The 23,732-nt window shown below is 45.9% G+C and overlaps 1 long non-coding RNA gene across 1 annotated transcript in view; it reads left to right on the top strand.

Moving 5' to 3' along the window:
* The window catches only part of LOC134927322 (uncharacterized), a 133,413-nt gene that overhangs the window by 106,014 nt on the left and 3,667 nt on the right, over positions 1-23,732 (top strand). Inside the window, exon 4 of the long non-coding RNA XR_010177611.1 lies at positions 20,547-20,658. This is a non-coding gene — a long non-coding RNA (uncharacterized LOC134927322). The remainder of the gene's footprint in view (positions 1-20,546; positions 20,659-23,732) is intronic.

Raw genomic sequence — 23,732 nt, 5'->3', positions numbered from 1 at the left:
TTTTCCGTATTTTGGAATAATTGCATACCATAATGAGCTATCATGGCGATAGGACCCAAGTCTAAGCACAGAATGCATTTGTGTTTCATATACACCTTATACACACATCCTGAACATAATTTTAGCCAATATTTTTTATAACTTTGTGCATTAAACAAAGTGTGTGTACATTCACACAATTCATTTATGTTTCATATACACCTTATACACACAGCCTGAAGGTAATTTAATACAATATTTTTAATAACGTTGTGTATTAAACAAAGTTTGTGTACATTGAGCCATCAAAAAACAAAGGTTTCACTATCTCACTCTCACTCAAAAAAGTCAGTATTTCGGAATATTCCGTATTTCGGAATATTTGGATACTCAACCTGTATACTTATTTGTGCCAAAAAGAGGTCTATATGCTGCCCAGGGCGCCCCCCCTGCGCCCTGCACCCTTACAGTGACTGCCGTGTGTGAGGTGTATGGGAGCAATAGCGCACAGCTGCACTGCTGTGTGTTACCTCAGTGAAGATCATGAAGTCTTCTGCCGCCTCTGAAGTCTTCTTTTCTTCTCATACTCACCCGGCTTCTATCTTCCGGCTCTGCGAGGGGGACGGCGGCGCGGCTCTGGGACGGACGGCGAGGGTGAGACCTGCGTACCGATCCCGCTGGAGCTAATGGTGTCCAGTAGCCTAAGAAGCAGAGCCTTGAAACTCACAGAAGTAGGTCTGCTTCTCTCCCCTCAGTCCCTCGATGCAGGGAGTCTGTTGCCAGCAGGCTCCCTGAAAATAAAAAAACCTAACAAATATACTTTCTGTTGGGAAGCTCAGGAGAGCTCCCTGAAGTGCACCCATCTCCTCTGGACACAGTATCAAACTGAGGTCTAGAGGAGGGGCATAGAGGGAGGAGCCAGTGCACACCCAGACCTAAAGTCTTTCTTAAAGTGCCCATGTCTCCTGCGGAGCCCGTCTATCCCCATGGTTCTTACGGAGTCCACAGCATCCTCTAGGACGTTAGAGAAAGGTGTTTCACAACAGGTGATGGCAATCATACATTACCAGGAAAGTCCAGGAACAGAGCATTTTCTCCCTCATGGAGAGGGTCAGGTAGGCAAGCATGACTTACACACACATTCATGCCTCTTACACACACACACACACACACACACACACACACACACACAATGCCTCTCACACACATGCCACTCACATCACTCACACACACACATGCCTCTTTTTTACTTGAATGCACAACTTTCCTTAAAAACACACCCACACCTCACTTAAAAACAAGCACACACAAAACACAGTGCTTTCCCCCAAATCCCCCTCTCCCCCACCCCCCACACAGTGCCTACCTTTGGCTATCATCAGGCTCATGACGGAGCACGGAGGAGCAGAGAGCTTCCCTCCTCTGGCTTACTTATCTAGAAGGGCCCTGGAGGAGCTGTGCTCTGGAGCTCCCCCTAGCTGCAGCCAGTGCCAGCTCTCTGTAAATACAGGAGGCAGCTTCCGTATCACTGACACAGCTCCTCCGTCTGCAATAGCAGCGAGCGGTCATCAGGCAGCGGGAGACAGTGGAGGAGATGTGCCCCCTTGCGGTCAGGAGCCCGGCGGCAGCCGACTCCACTGCCTCCCACAGTTCCACCACTGAGTGTAATGTCGGTGGGTGTTTGGTACACGGGCGTCGGCATATCTGAGGCTGAGTGCTCTGCCACAAAGGGAATGACTATGTCGGCACTGTCGACTCCTAATAGTACTTGGTACATGTAAATCAATGTCAACATGTCAGTAGATATATATTTTTCCAGAGAGAAAACTATATGGGAGACACAGACGTGGGGGGTGACCCTGTTGGCACCAACAATATCTGACTGGGTGGATATTGACATGATAATGTGATATCAGAAAGTGCTATATGTATATGTATGTATAGTAAGGTTACATTGGTCTGTGGCACGATTACAGACGCGATAATATTTATGGAGGGAGTCATAGGCATAGAATTGATTTCTCTCAGACCCCTCGGGATCGCAAAATTTTTATTTTGCCCAGTTACTACTCCCTGAAATCGACTCTAATACTGTTTCTTATGTCGACCATAATATTTCCTGATCAGATCCACAAAATCGGCATTCAGTACCTGTTCATACACATTGGCCTGCTGTTCCTGACAATAGGATATATGTATACGTATTAGATATATCTATAGATATAAGTGTGTATAGGTGCGGTTGAAGGTATGTTTGTGTGTGTATATATATATATATAAATATTTATAATTAATGCTGAGGTAAGTTATTCCTTCTCATGGATAAAAGAAAGTGAGAGTCACCCATGTTCTGCATGGGGCTCTGTCTCAAAGGATCGTATGCAGGAAGATATGTGATACTCTAATTATGTGTCCGCATGTACGTTGATTATACTACCATTACATGCACATGGGGGAGTAGTTGTATGCAGGGTACTCCTGAAGTTGAGTCATGTCTATATCATTGCAGCATACTGCCGTGCGACTACAAGGGATGTAGGGCTCTAGGGTTCATGGGCCACTTCCATGGCGGTCTCGACTAGGAAGATGTTGTGGATTCACCAATGGAATGCTGAGGCTGACTCCGAGAAGTACTGGAGTATCTTCCCTATGAAGGTGAAACCTGGTTTGGGGATGGCTTTGTTAAGTTGATCTCGGCAGATACCTTCTTGAGCTATGTTCCCTCACAACGGTTGGTGACGCATTTTTGTAGGATGCAGTCATTTCGACCGGATGGATACGGTTTTTCCCCTTCTTTGCAGGTAGAGGAAGTAAATTGTATCACACTAAATGTTACATTGTTTCATCCAGGAAAGAAATATTCATTGCTAGTGTAACTATAGTGGTAGCTGTGGTAAATAATTTCAATTATTAATGAGGCATGTTTACTATTGCTGTAGATATATAGGTGGATTTTTATTAGGTGTTTATAGTAATTGTTTTATCATAAATAAAAAAAATTACATTAAGTCTTTATTCTGGACAGCGCTTTCAATTTATTCTCTATATTTTGTGCACTAAATATATTGGGAATCAACAACCCAATAGTTTGAGAGCAGCAGTCCTCAATAAGACGAGGAGTAGTAATTAACTCTTTTAATAGTATCTTTAGTTGGGACAGCTGACACACATTTTAGCATAGCGCTTTTTTCTTGGAGTTGAATTTTGTTAGCAGTTGGGCAAAACCATGTGCACTGCAGGGGAGGCAGATGTAACACGTGCAGAGAGAGTTAGATTTGGGTGTGGTGTGTTCAATCTGCAATCTAATTTGCAGTGTAAAAATAAAGCAGCCAGTGTTTACCCTGCACAGAAATAAAATAACCCACCCAAATCTAACTCTCTCTGCACATTTTATATCTGCCTCCCCTGCAGTGCACATGGTTTTGACCAACTGCTAACTAAATTCCTGCTGCGATCAACTTGGAATTACCCCCATGGTGTGTTGTGTTTAAATCAGCCTGTTGCTGACGATATTCAGGCCCTAGCATGCGTTATGCTGTTACTGGTTGTGTTTACACACATAGGTTGTTTTATGTTTTATGTCAGCGTATTGCTGCATATTCTTCATGCTGTCGGCTGGTGTTCTATTGAATGGCACGTTCTGCGGCATACTGGAGGTGTGAGCTGGTAAAATGCTCACCGTGGTTTAACAATAAATTCTTTCCTCGAAATGTCCGTCTCCCTGGGCACAGTTCCTATAACTGGAGTCTGGAGGAGGGGCATAGAGGGAGGAGCCAGTTCACACCCATTTAAAGTCTTATAGTGTGCCCATGTCTCCTGCGGATCCCGTCTATACCCCATGGTTCTTGAAGCATCCTCTACAGACTAAGAGAAAAGGATTTACCGGTAGGTATTAAAATCCTATTTTTTGGTGTTGGGTAGTATTCCATATTGTAGTCCACGTTGATGGTAAAGTATGAAAAAGTTGAGAACTGGAGGACCATATTGCTGTACCGACCATTGTCATGTCGACCTTTTGACCATGTCGACCTAATACATGTCAACCATTAGTGGTCAACCTATTGACTTAATTTACTGTTGACCTAAAGACTGGATACCCTTCTAGTGCATGGTGAACTGTGTGTGCTTACCTTGGCATGTACTGTGTCCATAGGCAGCGGCTCCTGCTGTGTCCTGTATCTTGAGAGGTAGCTGCCACAGCTGTGTGGAGACTGCTCTGAAGTTCTTTATTTGCTTGCAGTCACTCTACTGCTGCCCCCCTACCCCCCCCCCCCCCCCAGTACAATCCACCACTTCAGTGAGCTCAGCTGAGCCATTTGCAGTCCGTGTGACTGCACTGGCTCAGGGGCATCATTCACTGTAACTGGCAGTGACTTCCTTTTGGAAGTCCCACCTGCCAGTCACCCACTGGACAGGAAGTCCCATGAGGAGGTGTTTCCTCCCTCCAAGACTGCCAGACCAGGCTGCAGTTAGCAGAGAACTGGCTTTCTGTAAGCCAGCTCTCTGCCTGATCGTCAGCTCAATCCAGCTTCTATGGGCTGCAGCCGATGCAGTCCTTAGAAGCCAGGGGTTTGCGCATGCACACTCAAGCCACCACCTGTGCTCATGCGCCAGTTGTGGCACCTGTCAGCTCCATTGCGCAGGCGCCAGGACCCGGCTGGTCGGGGGACGGCTCTCTTCTCTACATCAGGGGTAGCGGCGCCCCCCTACCCAAAAAAGGTAGGAGCTGCCACTGGTCACTTTGGTTCTTGTGCTGTGTGCATGTAGCTGTTTCCCCTGGGGCCAAATGTAAATGCAGCTGAGAGTGCACTGAGCTAACCCGGTCTTACAGTGCTGCCGGCCAAGTTCCTAGCCAACAGGGAAGACTTCCGTGAGAGGCAGGGAGTGGGCAGAGTCCAATATGTTTCAACTGGCCAATTGAGACGGTCTTCATCAGGGATAGTGTGAGATGGTGCTGAGGGATGTATAGTCTGCTATAGTCTATAGCGATCATATGGAGGGCTACCACCCGAAATGGCCTGGACCCCTAGAATTGTGGGACCCTGTGCAAATGTCCACTGAGCACATATTTAAAGGCAGCCCTGCATAGAGCCATGTGACTACCTACTGTATAATACAGAGATAATTCTAGTGACCGCATATAATACATAGAGCATGTTAGTGACCACATATGACACATACAGCATTCTAGTGACTGACTTATAAGAGAGAGAAAACATTCTAGTGATTACATATAATTTAGAGAGCATTCTAGTAATCGCATATAATACAGAGAGCATTCTAGTGATCGCATATAATACATAGAGCATGTTAGTGACCACCTGTAATACAGAGAGCATTCTAGTGACTGTCATATAATAGAGAGAACATTCTAGTGATCGCATATAATACAGACAGCATTCTAGTAGGATGTAGTCAGGTTCAAACAAGGGGAACGGTTAGGATTAAGCTGCAGAAGGAACGGTTAGGGTTAGGCTGCGGGAGGGGTGGGTTAGGGTTAGAATACTTACCAAATTTCTTCTGGATTTTGACCATTGGGATTCTGCTGTCAGAATTCTGACTATTGGGATGGTGAGCACCGGGATATCATACCCAACCCGTGTCATTTGCAAAATTAGATTTTCACAAAGTTTGTGGTAACCTACTGTATTAATGTTGGCCCGATTCAGAAATGGATACAAATGCGTCACAACTGTGATTCAGTATGCTGGATTTGTATTGAGATGCTCACTGCAGGCTTCTCAGATCCGCTGTTTGTGTATGAAAACGCAGACATCGGACGCCTTTTATTTTACACGCTAATGGAGACGAATACAAACAAATCCAAGTATTCCCCTTTCATACCCCCTTCTCATTTACTATTTATACTTTACCCTTCACCTGCAAACCCCTTCCCTGTTTTTTCATATTAATCTTCTGTGTTCAAGACAAACACACATAGAATGTGTGCATACTGGACTTTTTGTGTCATCATCTATAAGTGTACATGATGGGCATGTTATTTTTTTTTATCTTCCAGTAAATACTACTGCTTAATAAAAAATAAGAATTTACTTACCGATAATTCTATTTCTCGGAGTCCGTAGTGGATGCTGGGGTTCCTGAAAGGACCATGGGGAATAGCGGCTCCGCAGGAGACAGGGCACAAAAAGTAAAGCTTTAGGATCAGGTGGTGTGCACTGGCTCCTCCCCCTATGACCCTCCTCCAAGCCTCAGTTAGGATACTGTGCCCGGACGAGCGTACACAATAAGGAAGGATTTTGAATCCCGGGTAAGACTCATACCAGCCACACCAATCACACTGTACAACCTGTGATCTGAACCCAGTTAACAGTATGATAACAGCGGAGCCTCTGAAAAGATGGCTCACAACAATAATAACCCGATTTTTGTAACTATGTACAAGTATTGCAGATAATCCGCACTTGGGATGGGCGCCCAGCATCCACTACGGACTCCGAGAAATAGAATTATCGGTAAGTAAATTCTTATTTTCTCTATCGTCCTAGTGGATGCTGGGGTTCCTGAAAGGACCATGGGGATTATACCAAAGCTCCCAAACGGGCGGGAGAGTGCGGATGACTCTGCAGCACCGAATGAGAGAACTCCAGGTCCTCCACAGCCAGGGTATCAAATTTGCAGAATTTAGCAAACGTGTTTGCCCCTGACCAAGTAGCTGCTCGGCAAAGTTGTAAAGCCGAGACCCCTCGGGCAGCCGCCCAAGATGAGCCCACTTTCCTTGTGGAATGGGCTTTTACTGATTTTGGCTGTGGCAATCCTGCCACAGAATGTGCAAGCTGAATTGTACTACAAATCCAACGAGCAATCGTCTGCTTAGAAGCAGGAGCACCCAGCTTGTTGGGTGCATACAGGATAAACAGCGAGTCAGATTTTCTGACTCCAGCCGTCCTGGAAACATATATTTTCAAGGCCCTGACAACGTCAAGCAACTTAGAGTCCTCTAAGTCCCTGGTAGCCGCAGGTACCACAATAGGTTGGTTCATGTGAAATGCAGAAACCACCTTAGGTAGAAATTGAGGACGAGTCCTCAATTCCGCCCTGTCAGAATGAAAAATTAAGTAAGGGCTTTTATATGATAAAGCCGCCAATTCTGACACACGCCTGGCTGAAGCCAAGGCTAACAGCATCGACACCTTCCATGTGAGATATTTTAAGTCCACAGTGGAAAGTGGTTCAAACCAATGTGACTTTAGAAAACTCAACACCACATTGAGATCCCAAGGTGCCACTGGAGGCACAAAAGGAGGCTGTATGTGCAGGACCCCTTTTACAAATGTCTGAACTTCAGGTACTGAAGCCAGTTCTTTCTGGAAGAAAATCGACAGGGCCGAAATTTGAACCTTAATGGACCCTAATTTTAGGCCCATAGACAGTCCTGTTTGCAGGAAATGAAGGAAACAACCCAGTTGAAATTCCTCTGTAGGGGCCTTCTTGGCCTCATACCACGCAACATATTTACGCCAAATGCGGTGATAATGTTTTGCGGTTACGTCCTTCCTGGCTTTGACCAGAGTAGGGATGACTTCTTCTGGAATGCCTTTTTCCCTCAGGATCCGGCGTTCAACCGCCATGCCGTCAAACGCAGCCGCGGTAAGTCTTGGAACAGACAAGGCTCCTGTAGTAGCAGGTCCTTTCTTAGAGGTAGAGGCCACGGTTCGTCCGTGAGCATCTCTTGAAGTTCCGGGTACCAAGTCCGTCTTGGCCAATCCGGAACCACGAGTATAGTTCTTACTCCTCTCCTTCTTATGATTCTCAGTACTTTTGGTATGAGAGGCAGAGGAGGGAACACATACACTGACTGGTACACCCACGGCGTTACCAGAGCGTCCACTGCTATTGCCTGAGGGTCCTTTGACCTGGCGCAATATCTGTCCAGTTTTTTGTTGAGGCGGGACGCCATCATGTCCACCTTTGGTTTTTCCCAACGGTTTACAATCAGGTGGAAGACTTCTGGGTGAAGTCCCCACTCTCCCGGGTGAAGGTCGTGTCTGCTGAGGAAGTCTGCTTCCCAGTTGTCCACTCCCGGAATGAATACTGCTGACAGTGCTATCACATGATTTTCCGCTCAGCGAAGAATCCTTGCAGCTTCTGCCATTGCCCTCCTGCTTCTCGTGCCGCCCTGTCTGTTTACGTGGGCGACTGACGTGATGTTGTCCGATTGGATCAACACCGCCTGACCCTGAAGCAGAGGTTTTGCTTGACTTAGGGCATTGTAAATGGCCCTTAGTTCCAGAATGTTTATATGAAGAGACGTTTCCAGGCTTGACCACAGGCCCTGGAAATTCCTTCCCTGTGTGACTGCTCCCCAGCCTCTCAGGCTGGCATCCGTGGTTACCAGGATCCAATCCTGAATGCCAAATCTGCGGCCCTCTAGTAGATGAGCACTCTGCAGCCACCACAGGAGAGACACCCTTGTCCTTGGCGACAGGGTTATCCGCTGATGCATCTGCAGATGCGATCCGGACCATTTGTCCAGTAGATCCCACTGAAATGTTCTTGCATGGAATCTTCCGAATGGAATCGCTTCGTAAGAAGCCACCATTTTCCCCAGGACCCTCGTGCACTGATGCACTGAGACCTGTCCTGGTTTTAGGAGGTTCCTGACTAGCTCGGATAACTCCCTGGCCTTCTCCTCCGGGAGAAACACCTTCTTCTGGACTGTGTCCAGAATCATTCCTAGGAACAGTAGACGTGTCGTTGGAATCAGCTGCGATTTTGGAATATTTAGAATCCACCCGTGCTGACGTAACACTACCTGAGATAGTGCTACTCCGACTTCTAACTGTTCCCTGGATCTTGCCCTTATCAGGAGATCGTCCAAGTAAGGGATAATTAAAATGTCTTTTCTTCTTAGAAGAATCATCATTTCGGCCATTACCTTGGTAAAGACCCGAGGTGCTGTGGACAATCCAAACGGCAGCGTCTGAAACTGATAATGACAGTTTTGTACTACAAACCTGAGGTACCCTTGGTGAGAAGGGTATATCGGGACGTGGAGATAAGCATCCTTGATGTCCAGAGACACCATATAGTCCCCTTCTTCCAGGTTTGCTATCACTGCTCTGAGTGACTCCATCTTGAATTTGAACCTTTTTATGTAAGTGTTCAAGGATTTCAGATTTAAAATTGGTCTCACCGAGCCGTCCGGCTTCGGTACCACAAACAGCGTGGAATAATACCCCTTTCCTTGTTGCAGGAGGGGTACCTTGATTATCACCTGCTGGGAATACAGCTTGTGAATGGCTGCCAAAACTGCCTCCCTGTCGGAGGGAGACTTTGGTAAAGCAGACTTCAGGAAACGACGAGGGGGAAACGCCTCGAATTCCAGTTTGTACCCCTGCGATACTACCTGTAGAATCCAGGGATCCACTTGCGAGTGAGCCCACTGCGCGTTGAAATTCTTGAGACGGGCCCCCACCATATCTGAGTCTGCTTGTAAAGCCCCAGCGTCATGCTGAAGACTTGGCAGAAGCAGGGGAGGGCTTCTGCTCCTGTGAAGCGGCTGCATGGTGCAGTCTTTTTCCTCTTCCTCTGCCCCGGGGCAGAAAAGAGTGGCCTTTTGCTCGCTTGTACTTATGGGAACGAAAGGACTGAGTTTGAAAAGACGGTGTCTTTTTCTGCTGATGTGGAGTGACCTGGGGTAAAAAGGTGGATTTTCCAGCCGTTGCCGTGGCCACCAGGTCCGATAGACCAGCCCCAAATAACTCCTCCCCTTTATACGGCAATACTTCCATGTGCCGTTTGGAATCCGCATCCCCTGACCACTGTCGCGTCCATAACGCTCTTCTGGCAGAGATGGACATAGCACTTATTCTTGATGCCAGGGTGCAAATATCCCTCTGTGCATCACGCATATATAGTAGTGCATCCTTTAAATGTTCTATAGTTAACAAAATATTGTCCCTATCCAGGGTATCAATATTCCCGGTCAGGGAATCCGACCATGCGACTCCAGCACTGCACATCCAGGCTGAGGCGATTGCTGGTCGCAGTATAACACCAGTATGTGTGTATATACTTTTTAGGATAATTTCCAGCCTTCTATCAGCTGGTTCTTTGAGGGTAGCCGTATCAGGAGACGGTAACGCTACTTGTTTTGATAAACGTGTGAGCGCCTTATCTACCCTAGGGGGTGTTTCCCAACGCGCCCTAACCTCTGGCGGGAAAGGATATAATGCTAATAATTTTTTAGAAATTAGCTGTTTTTTATCGGGGGAAACCCACGCTTTTTCACACACCTCATTTATTTCCTCTGACTCAGGAAAAATAAGAATTTACTTACCGATAATTCTATTTCTCGGAGTCCGTAGTGGATGCTGGGGTTCCTGAAAGGACCATGGGGAATAGCGGCTCCGCAGGAGACAGGGCACAAAAGTAAAGCTTTTACAGGTCAGGTGGTGTGTACTGGCTCCTCCCCCTATGACCCTCCTCCAGACTCCAGTTAGGTACTGTGCCCGGACGAGCGTACACAATAAGGGAGGATTTTGAATCCCGGGTAAGACTCATACCAGCCACACCAATCACACCGTACAACTTGTGATCTAAACCCAGTTAACAGTATGATAACAGAGGAGCCTCTGAAAGATGGCTTCCTAAACAATAACCCGAATTAGTTAACAATAACTATGTACAAGTATTGCAGATAATCCGCACTTGGGATGGGCGCCCAGCATCCACTACGGACTCCGAGAAATAGAATTATCGGTAAGTAAATTCTTATTTTCTCTATCGTCCTAAGTGGATGCTGGGGTTCCTGAAAGGACCATGGGGATTATACCAAAGCTCCCAAACGGGCGGGAGAGTGCGGATGACTCTGCAGCACCGAATGAGAGAACTCCAGGTCCTCCTTTGCCAGGGTATCAAATTTGTAAAAATTTACAAACGTGTTCTCCCCTGACCACGTAGCTGCTCGGCAGAGTTGTAATGCCGAGACCCCTCGGGCAGCCGCCCAAGATGAGCCCACCTTCCTTGCGGAATGGGCCTTAACAGATTTAGGCTGTGGCAGGCCTGCCACAGAATGTACAAGTTGAATTTTGTTACAAATACAACGAGCAATCGACTGCTTAGAAGCAGGTGCACCCAACTTGTTGGGTGCATACAGTATAAACAGCGAGTCAGATTTTCTGACTCCAGCCGTCCTTTAAATGTATATTTTTAAGGCTCTGACAACGTCCAACAACTTGGAGTCCTTCAAGTCGTCTGTAGCCGCAGGCACTACAATAGGCTGGTTCAGGTGAAACGCTGATACCACCTTAGGGAGAAAATGCGGACGCGTCCGCAGCTCTGCCCTATGTCGAATGGAAAATTAAATAAGGGCTTTTATAAAACAAAGCCGCCAGTTCAGATACTCTCCCGGCCGAAGCCAGGGCCAGTAACATAGTCACTTTCCATGTGAGATATTTCAAATCCACATTCTTTAGTGGTTCAAACCAATTGGATTTGAGGAAATCTAAAACTACATTTAGATCCCACGGTGCCACCTTAGGCACCACAGGAGGCTGTATATGCAGTACTCCTTTGATAAAAATCTGGACCTCAGGGACTGAGGCCAATTCTTTTTGGAAGAATATTGATAGGGCCGAAATTTGAACCTTAATAGATCCCAATTTGAGACCCATAGACAATCCTGATTGCAGGAAATGTAGGAAAACGACCCAGTTGAAATTCCTCCATCGGAGCACTCCGCTGCTCGCACCACGCAACATATTTTCGCCAAATACGGCGATAATGCTTCGCGGTGACTTCCTTCCTTGCCTTTATCAAGGTAGGAATGACTTCTTCTGGAATGCCTTTTCCTTTTAGGATCTGGCATTCAAACGCCATGCCGTCAAACGCAGCCGCGGTAATTCTTGAAAAAGACAAGTACCCTGCTGAAGCAGGTCCCTTCTCAGAAGTAGAGGCCACGGATCGTCCGTGACCATCTCTTGAAGTTCCGGGTACCAAGTCCTTCTTGGCCAATCCGGAGCCACTAGTCTTACTCCTCTTTGCCGTATAATCCTCAATACCTTTGGTATGAGAGGCAGAGGAGGAAACACATATACCGACTGGTACACCCAAGGTGTTACCAGCGCGTCCACAGCTATTGCCTGCGGATCTCTTGACCTGGCGCAATACCTGTCCAGTGTTTTGTTGAGGCGAGACGCCATCATGTCCACCATTGGTTTTACCCAACGGTTTAATAGCATGTGGAAAACTTCTGGATGAAGTCCCCACTCTCCCGGGTGAAGGTCGTGTCTGCTGAGGAAGTCTGCTTCCCAGTTGTCCACGCCCGGGATGAATACTGCTGACAGTGCTATCACGTGATTCTCCGCCCAGCGAAGGATCCTGGCAGCTTCTGCCATTGCCCTCCTGCTTCTTGTGCCGCCCTGTCTGTTTACATGGGCGACTGCCGTGATGTTGTCCGACTGGATCAACACCGGTCTTCCTTGAAGCAGAGGTTCCGCCTGGCTTAGAGCATTGTAGATTGCTCTTAGTTCCAGAATGCTTATGTGAAGAGACTTTTTCAGGCTCGACCACACTCCCTGGAAATTTCTTCACTGTGTGACTGCTCCCCAGCCTCTCAGGCTGGCCTCCGTGGTCACCAGGATCCAATCCTGCATGCCGAATCTGCGGCCCTCCAATAGATGAGCCTCCTGCAACCACCACAGAAGGGATACCCTTGTCCTCGGCGACAGGGTTATCCGCAGGTGCATCTGAAGATGCGACCCTGACCATTTGTCCAACAGATCCCTTTGCATGGAATCTGCCGAAAGGGATTGCTTCGTAAGAAGCTACCATTTTTTCCCAGGACTCTTGTGCATTGATGTACAGACACCTTTCCTGGTTTTAGGAGGTTCCTGACCAGGTCAGATAACTCCTTGGCTTTTTCTTCGGGAAGAAAAACCTTTTTCTGAACTGTGTCCAGAATCATCCCCAGGAACAGCAGACGAGTTGTCGGCATTAATTGGGATTTTGGAATATTCAGAATCCATCCGTGCTGCTTTAGCACCTCTTGAGATAGTGCTAAACCCATCTCTGAGTTTTTATTTCTTAACCAAGGTTAAGAAAGGATCAGGCGCAAGGTGGGCTGGTGTTCTAATTATAGCAGCTGCTAAAAAACAGGTCTAGTCAGTCCTGAAAACACTATGCACAATAAACAACAAACAAAGTAGCAGCGCTGTGAGATGTAAATATAAACATAAATTCAAATCATTCAAAATGGTGGGAGAGATAAACACACGTGGAGCTGTATGAACTGAAGGTGAAAAAAAGGGGTTAATTTATTAAAATATCTCATACAATATGTCAATAAAATTGATATAGGATAATAAAATAAAAAAGTAAAATACAATGAGCAGGATCACTGTAGGGCTGCCTTAGTAAGACTATCCGTTTTCTTAATTAGTGTGGACTAAATGACGGTATTTTGAGTTAGGTGACAACTGGACTTTATAACACAGTTCTGATGGCATCAGTGCCACATGATTTACCGCTGGAGGAGGGGGTTTGAGAAAGCTGCAGGCACTGCAGCGAAACGCGTCAGGTGTTTATGCTTCAGGATCACCATCTTCAATTGAAAGCTGCATGCACGACATCCGGATCTTTAGTGGACTTTGACGAACCACGCACAGAGAAAAAGGTGAATAACCTGTCAACTGGCAACACACCCTTTGCCACTCAGCACTGAGGACTCCGCATACTGGTGAGGATACAAGACTGTTATTGGTTCCACCCGTCATAAGGGACGCTATCCAGAGAACCCCCTCCTCCAGCGGTAAATCATGTGGCACTGATGCCATCAGAACTGTGTTATAAAGTCCAGTTGTCACCTAACTCAAAATACCGTCATTTAGTCCACACTAATTAAGAAAACGGATAGTCTTACTAAGGCAGCCCTACAGTGATCCTGCTCATTGTATTTTACTTTTTTATTTTATTATCCTATATCAATTTTATTGACATATTGTATGAGATATTTTAATAAATTAACCCCTTTTTTTCACCTTCAGTTCATACAGCTCCACGTGTGTTTATCTCTCCCACCATTTTGAATGATTTGAATTTATGTTTATATTTACATCTCACAGCGCTGCTACTTTGTTTGTTGTTTACTAAACCCATCTCTAGCTGTTCTCTGGACCTTGCCCTTATTAGGAGATCGTCCAAGTATGGGATAATTAATACGCCTTTTCTTCGAAGAAGAAATATTATCTCGGCCATTACCTTTGTAAAGACCCGAGGTGCCGTGGACAAACCAAACGGCAGCGTCTGAAACTGATAGTGACAGTTTTGTACAACGAACCTGAGGTACCCCTGGTGTGAGGGGTAATTGGAACGTGGAGATACGCATCCTTGATGTCCAAGGATACCATAAAGTCCCCTTCTTCCAGGTTCGCTATCACTGCTCTGAGTGACTCCATCTTGAACTTGGACTTCTTTATGTACAGGTTCAAGGACTTCAGATTTAGAATAGGCCTTACCGAGCCATCCGGCTTCGGTACCACAAAAAGAGTGGAATAATACCCCTTCCCTTGTTGTAGAAGAGGTACCTTGACTATCACCTGCTGAGAATACAGCTTGTGAATGGCTTCCAAAACCGTCTCCCTTTCTGAGGGGGACGTTGGTAAAGCAGACTTCAGGAAACGGCGAGGTGGCTCTGTCTCTAATTTCAACCTGCACCCCTGAGATATTATCTGCAGGATCCAGGGATTTACCTGCGAGTGAGCCCACTGCGCGCTGTAATTCTTGAGACGACCGCCTACCGCCCCCGAGTCCGCTTGCGAAGCCCCAGCGTCATGCTGAGGCTTTTGTAGAAGCCGGGGAGGGCTTCTGTTCCTGGGAAGGAGCTGCCTGTTGCTGTCTCTTCCCTCGTCCTCTGCCTCGTGGCAGATATGAATAGCCCTTTGCTCTCTTATTTTTAAAGGAACGAAAGGGCTGCGTTGAAAGGTCGGTGCCTTTTTCAGTTGGGGAGTGACTTGAGGTAGAAAGGTGGATTTCCCGGCCGTAGCCGTGGCCACCAAATCCGATAGACCGACCCCAAATAACTCCTCTACGCATCGCCTGTCCACTGTCGTGTCCATAAAGCTCTTCTGGCCGAAATGGACATAGCACTTACCCGTGATGCCAGTGTGCAGATATCTCTCTGTGCATCACGCATATAAAGAAATGCATCCTTTATTTGTTCTAACGACAGTAAAATATTGTCCCTGTCCAGGGTATCAATATTTTCGATCAGGGACTCTGACCAAACTACCCCAGCACTGCACATCCAGGCAGTCGCAATAGCTGGTCGTAGTATAACACCTGCATGTGTGTATATACCTTTTTGGATATTTTCCATCCTCCTATCTGATGGATCTTTAAGTGCGGCCGTCTCAGGAGAGGGTAACGCCACTTGTTTTGATGAGCGTGTTAGCGCTTTGTCCACCCTAGGAGGTGTTTCCCAGCGCTCCCTAACCTCTGGCGGGAAAGGGTATAAAGCCAATAACTTCTTTGAAATTAGCAGTTTTTTATCGGGGCACCCCACGCTTCATCACACACGTCATTTAATTCTTCTGATTCGGTAAAAACTACTGGTAGTTTTTTCACACCCCACATAATACCCTGTTTAGTGGTACCTGTAGTATCAGCTAAATGTAACATCTCCTTTATTGCCAAAATCATATAACGTGTGGCCCTACTGGAAAATACGGTTGATTCGTCACCTTCACCACCGGAATCAGTGCCTGTGTCTGGGTCTGTGTCGACCGACTGAGGCAAGGGGCGTTTTACAGCCCCTGACGGTGTTTGAGGCGCCTGGACAGGCACTAATTGAGTGTCCGGCCGCCTCATGTCGGCAAACGACTGCTTAAGCGAGTTGACGCTATCCCGTAATTCCACAAATAAAGGCATCCATTCTGGTGTCGACCCCCTAGAAGGTGACATCCTCATATTTGGCAATTGCTCCGCCTCCACACCAATAACGTCCTCATACATGTCGACACACACGTACCGACACACAGCAGACACACAGGGAATGCTCTATACGAAGACAGGACCCACTAGCCCTTTGGGGAGACAGAGGGAGAGTCTGCCAGCACACACCAAAAAACGCTATATATGACAGGGATAGCCTTATGATTAAGTGCTCCCTTATAGCTGCTTTTATATTAATATATTGCCATTTATTTTGCCCCCCCTCTCTGTTATACCCTGTTTCTGTAGTGCAGTGCAGGGGAGAGACCTGGGAGCCTTCCTGACCAGCGGAGCTGTGACAGAAAATGGCGCCGTGTGCTGAGGAGATAGGCCCCGCCCCTTTTCCGGCGGGCTCGTCTCCCGCTATTTAGTACATTTAGGCAGGGGTAAATATCTCCATATAGCCTCTGGGGCTATATGTGAGGTATTTTTAGCCTTTTTAAAGGTTTTCATTTGCCTCCCAGGGCGCCCCCCCCCCAGCGCCCTGCACCCTCAGTGACTGCCGTGTGAAGTGTGCTGAGAGGAAAATGGCGCACAGCTGCAGTGCTGTGCGCTACCTTAAGAAGACTGCAGGAGTCTTCAGCCGCCGATTCTGGACCTCTTCTTGCTTCAGCATCTGTGAGGGGGCCGGCGGCGTGGCTCCGGTGACCATCCAGGCTGTACCTGTGATCGTCCCTCTGGAGCTTCATGTCCAGTAGCCAAGAAGCCAATCCATCCTGCACGCAGGTGAGTTCACTTCTTCTCCCCTCTGTCCCTCGTTGCAGTGATCCTGTTGCCAGCAGGAATCACTGTAAAATAAAAAACCTAAGCTAAACTCTCTAAGCAGCTCTTTATGAGAGCCACCTAGAATTGCACCCTTCTCGGCCGGGCACAAAAATCTAACTGGAGTCTGGAGGAGGGTCATAGGGGGAGGAGCCAGTACACACCACCTGACCTGTAAAAGCTTTACTTTTGTGCCCTGTCTCCTGCGGAGCCGCTATTCCCCATGGTCCTTTCAGGAACCCCAGCATCCACTTAGGACGATAGAGAAAAATATTGGTAGTTTTTTCTCTCCCCACATAATACCCTTCTTTGTGGTACTTGTAGTGTCAGAAAGGTTCAATGCCTCTTTCATTGCCGTGATCATGTAACGTGTGGCCCTACTGGACATTACGTTTGTCTCGTCACCGTCGACACTAGACTCAGTATCTGTGTCAGGGTCTGTGTCGACCCACTGAGGTAACGGGCGTTTTAGCGCCCCTGACGGTGTCTGAGACGCCTGGACAGGCACTAATTGATTTGCCGGCTGTCTCATGTCGTCAACAGTTTTCTGCAAATTGCTGACATTATCACTTAATTGTTTAAATACAATCATCCAGTCAGGTGTCGACTCCCTAGGGGGTGACATCACCAACACAGGCAACTGCTCCGCCTCCACATAATTTTCCTCCTCATACATGTCGACACACGCGTACCGACACACAGCACACACACCGGGAATGCTCTGATAGAGGACAGGACCCCACTTAGCCCTTTGGAGAGACAGAGGGAGAGTCTGCCAGCACACACCCAGCGCTATATATATATATATACAGGGATAACCTTATATAAGTGTTATTCCCTTATAGCTGCTGTTATTATCGTTATTTGCTGCCAAAAATGCCCCCCCTTCTCTTTTTTACCCTGATTCTGAAGCAGGACTGCAGGGGAGAGTCAGGGAGCCGTCCTTCCAGCGGAGCTGTGAGGGAAAATGGCGCTTGTGTGCTGAGGAGATAGGCTCCGCCCCTTCACGACGTCCTTATCTCCCGCTTTTCTGTGTAAAATGGCAGGGGATTAAAATACATCCATATAGCCCAGGAGCTATATGTGATGTATTCTGTTTTGCCACCTAAGGTATTCCGTTATATTGCGTCTCAGGGCGCTCCCCCCCCAGCGCCCTGCACCCTCAGTGACCGGAGTGTGAAGTGTGCTGAGAGCAATGGCGCACAGCTGCGGTGCTGTGCGCTACCTTAGTCTGAAGACAGGATGTCTTCTGCCGCCGATTTCACCGGACCTCTTCGTCTCTTCTGGCTCTGTAAGGGGGACGGCGGCGCGGCTCCGGTGACCCATCCAGGCTGAACCTGTGATCGTCCCTCTGGAGCTAGTGTCCAGTAGCCTAAGAAACCCGATCCACTCTGCACTCAGGTGAGTCCGTTTCTTCTCCCCTTAGTCCCACGATGCAGTGAGCCTGTTGCCAGCAGGACTCACTGAAAATAAAAAAACCTAACTAAACTTTTATTCTAAGCAGCTCAGGAGAGCCACCTAGATTGCACCCTTCTCGGCCGGGCACAAAAATCTAACTGAGGCTTGGAGGAGGGTCATAGGGGGAGGAGCCAGTGCACACCACCTGATCCTAAAGCTTTACTTTTTGTGCCCTGTCTCCTGCGGAGCCGCTATTCCCCATGGTCCTTTCAGGAACCCCAGCATCCACTAGGACGATAGAGAAATAAAAAATATGTATAATTTGTAATATTTAAAAGCATTGCCCATTTTTGCTAGCCCCGGATTTATGCATCTCATTGCTACAAACATTTGGCTCCAGGCCTCACCGCGCTGACAGCTTGCAGTGGAGAGCGCAGGAAATGACGCTACGCCACCGCAGTCAACCATAAAATGGTAATGCAGCGCTTTTTACATGTGCAGATCTCTCATCAGGCATAATCCCAGCTCCATACTACACCATCATATAGCGGACAAGCAAATCAGTTCTGGAAATTCACAACAAGGAATACAGAAAAAAAATAATATAATAATATATAATATCGTACTTCAAAAAAATCAACCAATAAAGCACCTGATTTACACCTCCAGGAATGGCTTGTAATCTAAATATCAAAAATGAGTATCTGTGGCGAATGTAACAGGCAATGATCGCTTTGCCTTACACAGTGTAACTGAGATATAATAATTTACACAGAACTGCGAGCTGCATAGGACTTTCCTATAAACAATTATAATGCAAATAAAATGTGTGAAAATAAAATAAAAAAACTGCCTAGAACGATATAATGTGTATGGGGCCTAATTCATATTTGTACACAAACCACGATGGGTGTGGGTCTGCGCAGGTAAAAGACCCATTCTGCGCATGTGCCCTTCCAATGCCGCTTGCAGACCCCTGTCAGCTGCCAGTGGCAAAAGCAGGGTTTCTAGAGGGGGGTTTCCAAATGCAACCCACAATCTCCCACTCTGCAGAACATTGGAGCAAGTGTAGGAGTCTGGGGGAGTGGTAGAAGAACCTAGTAATGACCCTGAACATTGGTCTTTTAATACACTGTATACTGTACAGAATACAGTATTAATAGTTAACACTATAGATGGTCTATAGTATAGGCTGTGTCAAACATATTTAAATAATTTAAATAGGCTAAGTTGTCAGGAAAAGGTTAAACATGCTATAATAAATACACAAACATAAAACCAGTACTGCACTTTCTAAGCACATATTATTCCATCTCATGGTAAGGCTCCTGTCTCTTCGTCCTGGTAGCTGCTCTCTGGTCCAGTGCACTGATTGAGGCCTCAGATTCACACACACAGCTACTGGTTAGAAGAAGCTGCTACCACTGGGCTTGTGCAGAAGCTCTACTCTGTCCCTTAAACTGCATGATGTGGCAGCAGCTCTACTAATCATATTATATGCCATTGCTATTGTCATAATTTGAGTCACTTGCCAAGAGGAGGGGGTTTCTGGGCAACCAGAAACCCCTCTGCATTTGCCTATAGCTGCAGCATGACTAACATCCACCCGGCACCGTTCTTATAAACGGGGGCATGACACCTCATTGTGAAGGCATGACGGATCTGGGGTCTGCGTCGTTGGACACAGACTTACTGGACCAGGGTGTCTGGATCCGACAGTCAACCTGAGTAAGCTTCAGCTTATGTGGGCTGACCGCTGTCTAAACTTGTGAATTGCGACGGATGGCCGCGATGGTGATCTGAGGCTGGGTCCTCAGGCGCAGCACTCGGATCCTCGCTAATGCAAACATGAGACGTCTATGTCCTATAGTTACCTCCTGCTGCATCTGAATTCTAAATACACGGAACTGCGGCTGTGCCATTCTTTACAATCATGAATTAGGCCCATTATGCAGTATGATGAATTTCTATGGATGCTGCCTGTTGAGTTCTCACCTTTTTGTACATTTTTGCAATGTTTCAATATTCCTGTATACATGCAAGCAGAAGGCCTGACTCTGAGTTATACATAATATGAACGCAACTCTGCATGCTCACTACAAATGGGGTTCGTGGTATGCTACACACATTTGGGGTTGCATGCATCTATAACAGAGGTTCTCTAATGCAGTCCTCAAGGCACCACAACGGTCCAGATTTTAAGTATATCCTTGCTTGGCCACAGGTGACTTAATTAGTACCTTAGTCAATTTGATTTAACCATCTGTGCTGAGCCATGGATATACTTAAAACCTGGACCGTTGGGGTGCCTTGAGGACCGCGTTTGAGGACCTCTGACCTGGATAGCACGGTCGCCACAATTCTATTACGCCCTCTAGGTGGCACTCTAACACCTTGTGTTTTTACTGAAATCAATCATTTGCAAGAAGCTGCTCACTCCTCTTTCTATCCAGGCACTGAGTCCTGGCACAGATTCAACAATTCCGGGTGCTGAATTATTTAAGCTGAACGGATTCTGAATTGTTATAGAAAGTGAAGTGTTATGAAGCCCCTCCCATGTAAGAGGTAAGTATGTGTTACCATGTTCTCTTCCTAATGCCCAGTAGCGTTCTCTGTGGGAAAATGCATTGTTACTCACATGACAAGCTGACAAGCACTGAAACTTTGGCTTAATTAGCGGTGAATGTTACTTGTAGCTCCTCTATATAGAGAGACTTGTATTTATTGTAGGCTAGCTTACCTTTATTCACTGATATAGCTGTTTCTTCAGCAAGTTTATGCTATGTATGCAAAACAAAACAGCGCTTAATAACTATTACTGCAGACAGGTGTAAATGGATAAAAACAATTAATACAATTTATTTAAAAAGCATATATCATCGTGGTCATCATAGATTGTCACATATAATAAACAGAAATGATTGAGCTATATATCACCAGTCTCTGGTAAATGGTATGGAATGTATATTGTACATTGAAATTCAGATCCTCTACAGGGGTAGTAGATATTATAGCCAGATGTTTTACAGGGACTAATGTCCAATAAATTGGAATAGGCACCAGTTCTGTGAGGCTGTATAGGGTGATCCTGAAGCAATGGGATCCAACACACAAAGCAAAGAGTCCCTTTAATGTTCCCTCCACGGTGGTTAGTTGTTCCGTTTATCCCAAATATTGGCTTGGCAAGGTCCCCACAAGGATGACTGAATGATGGTATAATGTCCAAGTCCCAAAGGTAAGGTGGGCTGACGCGTTTTGCTGTCTTATGGCAGCTTTATCAAAGGTAATGTTCCGGGCTCCAAGCAGCCCTTTAAATAGGGCTAACCATCATTGTAACACACAGCACGTGTCTGCAATCTTTAAACTAATCATCCAAATGAATATACAAAATTCATTATCATTATATATCATATGACACATTGGGTCATGTGATCAGACTTGGTCTTGGGATAGGATTAGTAGAACCATATGATGTATTCGCTTCTTTGTCTGCAATACAATTTGTCATTATAGGTTCAGCACTGAAAATTCTAATGTTCACGCAGCAATCACATTGTGTTGTTATCTCCTATCCCGTAATTACCAAACTCCTATCCAGACCTTCACTCTCGGGGATCATTAGTCACATGATCTGTCCTTACCGGCTTACTCTAAGGCGTCAGGTACTGCAGGCCCGAAGTGTGACGCGATTATCCCGTGTCACATGATACAACGTATGTTGTTATACCTGAGGAAAATGCCTAAATAAACACGGCATTGAGACGTTGTCATTTTATACTGCCTACCTGCGAGTCTTTTCTATATAGGTCACCAGGAGTGCCACGCTCTTTGGTTACGTATGTGATTTATTACGGAGGCACCCGGGGCAGTAAATCCTCCAACGGAGAGCCGGATCATATGGACTGTGTATATATATATATATATAAAGAAAAAAGGAAATTGGCGCCCAAAGGTTATTTTAACCTATAAATACAGGGAACCCAGTGGGTTTCACAATTATCATTAATTTTAAACCATAAGCATGAACTGTTCTTTCATAAAAATTTTATTAAAATGTACAGAAGCAAAGAAGCATGTCCATCATATTATACAGACAAAATGATGTAATTTCTCTTCGAATACTCCATCATTGAAGTTGGTAGAGAAATATCGACAACTTAGTGCAGTATCTTTATTCTTCCTCATATGATATTCAGAGATAACATCAAATATAACAATCCAACGCGTTTCGTCTAGTGACTAGACTTCATCAGGGGTATGTCTTTTGGTATTAACATCTATCAAAATGTAATCAATCAAAGTGGACAATCAGGATTTTTCAAAGAATAACTTCAGAGCATCACAAAAGAGGCTGCCGAGGCTTCAAGCCGGTCTCATATATTCAACTGATCAGAATTCAGCTACTTCCTATGTTTCTAACTTTAAAAAGGAAGGTGAAAACAGCAAGATCCTGCCAAAAATGGACCTCATGGGTCAAATACAAGCGTGGAATATAGATACGGGTAAGATGTCCATATAGATTCACACAAGAAAAAACTTTCCAAACAGACAGCCAGTGGTCCTCCAGTATCCTTGCAATGAGACATCTTACCCGTATCTATATTCCACGCTTGTATTTGACCCATGAGGTCCATTTTTGGCAGGATCTTGCTGTTTTCACCTTCCTTTTGAAAGTTAGAAACATAGGAAGTAGCTGAATTCTGATCAGTTGAATATATGAGACCGGCTTGAAGCCTCGGCAGCCTCTTTTGTGATGCTCTGAAGTTATTCTTTGAAAAATCCTGATTGTCCACTTTGATTGATTACATTTTGATAGATGTTAATACCAAAAGACATTCCCCTGAAGAAGTCTAGTCACTAGACGAAACGCGTCGGATTGTTATATTTGATGTTATCTCTGAATATCATATGAGGAAGAATAAAGATACTGCACTAAGTTGTCGATATTCCTCTACCAACTTCAATGATGGAGTATTCGAAGAGAAATTACATAATTTTGTCTGTATAATATGATGGACATGCTTCTTTGCTTCTGTACATTTTAATACATTTTTTATGAAAGAACAGTTCATGTTTATGTTTTAAAATTAATGATAATTGTGAAACCCACAGGGTTCCCTGTATTTATAGGTTAAAATAACCTTTGGGCGCCAATTTCCTTTTTTCTTTTCATATTTTCTGTATCTAGTCCCTCCTAACAAGGGACTTAGTGAAATAGGCAGCCCCTCCCAAGGAACACTGTATCTTATTGTATCCAATTAGCCTCAGAACAGCGCAGAAGGAGAGTATTTGGTTGATATATATATATATATATATATATATATATATAGTGCTTAAAGTGGTCCTAGAGAGGTGGTGGAACTCACTCCCCCTTCCCATGGCGCACATGTAACAAAGATATTGTGCGCACCACAAAAAAGGGGTGTGGTCTCAAAAAGAACGGAGCATGGTCACACAATAGTAATAATGCCCACAGTGGTAGCACCCCATAATACACATAATGCCTACAGCAGTAGCACCCCTTATACAATGCCCACAGTAGTAGTGCTCCTTATGCAATGTCCACTGTACTGGTAGTGCCCACAGTGGTAGAGCCCCTTACATAGAGCCCATAGTAGTGGTGTCCCTTATGCAATGCC

Source organism: Pseudophryne corroboree, chromosome 5 (assembly GCF_028390025.1).
Source record: "Pseudophryne corroboree isolate aPseCor3 chromosome 5, aPseCor3.hap2, whole genome shotgun sequence".
Lineage (NCBI taxonomy): Eukaryota > Metazoa > Chordata > Amphibia > Anura > Myobatrachidae > Pseudophryne > Pseudophryne corroboree.
Note: the sequence above shows the minus strand (reverse complement) of the source record. Positions and strands in the feature narration are given on the sequence as shown.